Consider the following 1,349-nt stretch of genomic DNA (forward strand, 5'->3'; position numbering starts at 1 on the left):
AGATTGGAAATAAATGCCTGGAGATCTATTTCTAAAATTGTTGTTGTTGTTAGGTGCTGTTGAGTCTGCTCCAACTCATACCAACCCCATGCACAACAGAACAAACACTGCCTGGTCCTGCGCTATCCTCACAATTGTTGCTGTGCTTGAGCCCATTGTTGCAGCCACTGTGTCAATCCAAAAATTAGCTAATGAAAACTCTATGGATCACAACAGAAGATCGTCCAATATAGTGCTGGAAGATGAGCTGTGTAGTTCAGAAGGCACTCAAAATACACGGTGGCTACAACAATGGACTTGAGAATACCAATGATTGTGAAGGTACAGGACTGGGCAAAGTTTTGTTCTGTTGTACTTGGGTTTGCCATAAGTCAGAGCCCACTCAGTGGCAACTAACTACAGCAGGGATGCCATATTATTTACTTTTTTCCCCGGGGAAGTGATAAAGAGACTTTGTGGCAGAAAGAAATAAGTGAATTGCTCAACATTACATAACTTTGGGGTGGGGCTCTGACCTTACCCTTTTTGCAACAAATGCCATGTGTCCTCTGCAACTTAGTGTCGTGTTCAGTGTTGTCCCTGGATGCAAGCAATCTCCCTCCCTCTGCCCCTGTCTTCCTCCCTCAGTCTCCCAACATAACATGCTAGTGCAGTGCATGTGCCTGACACTGGGGAAACAGCAGTAAACAATGAAGAAAAAAAGTCACAGCTCACATGGAGTGACAGAAAATAAAAGAAGTAAAAAATTAAATGTTATGTACTCATAAGCGCATCGTGTAGAGGGAGCATGAGTGTGTGGCAGGGGAGCTGTTATTGAAATAAGGAAGCTAAGAAATGTAGTTATGTGAGAATTTGGCACTCCATCAAAGAAGGCAGTGAGGAAGTAAGCCCTGAAGAACCTTGGGGGAGGGATGTTCCAGGGGAGGGGCACCAAACATAAGACTTGAGATGAGTCCAGGCTTGGGGTGTTCACGTTTGTGGAACAAGGAAGCCACAGTCACTAGAGCAAGGAGAAGCGCAGGAAGCATGATAGGCCAGGCTGTGTTGAACCTTGAAGCTCTTCATAGCCAAAGATTCTTACACATACGCACAGACAGACAGACACACACACACACACACACACACACACTCACGCATATGTGGAGTCCTACAATGTCACAGTTAAATTCCAAAAAGTCCTTTGCTATAGAGTCGATTCTGACTCATAGGGAAGCTGTAGGACAGAGTAGAACAGTCCCATAGGGTGTCCAAGGCTGTAATCCTTACAGAAGCTGACTGCCACATCTTTCTTCCATGGAGTGGCTAGTGCGGTTTGAACTGCCATTCTTTTGGTTAGCAGCTGAGCACTT

The sequence above is a fragment of the Trichechus manatus genome, unplaced genomic scaffold (genome assembly GCF_000243295.1).
Source record: "Trichechus manatus latirostris isolate Lorelei unplaced genomic scaffold, TriManLat1.0 scaffold00150, whole genome shotgun sequence".
In the NCBI taxonomy this organism is placed as follows: Eukaryota; Metazoa; Chordata; class Mammalia; order Sirenia; family Trichechidae; genus Trichechus; species Trichechus manatus.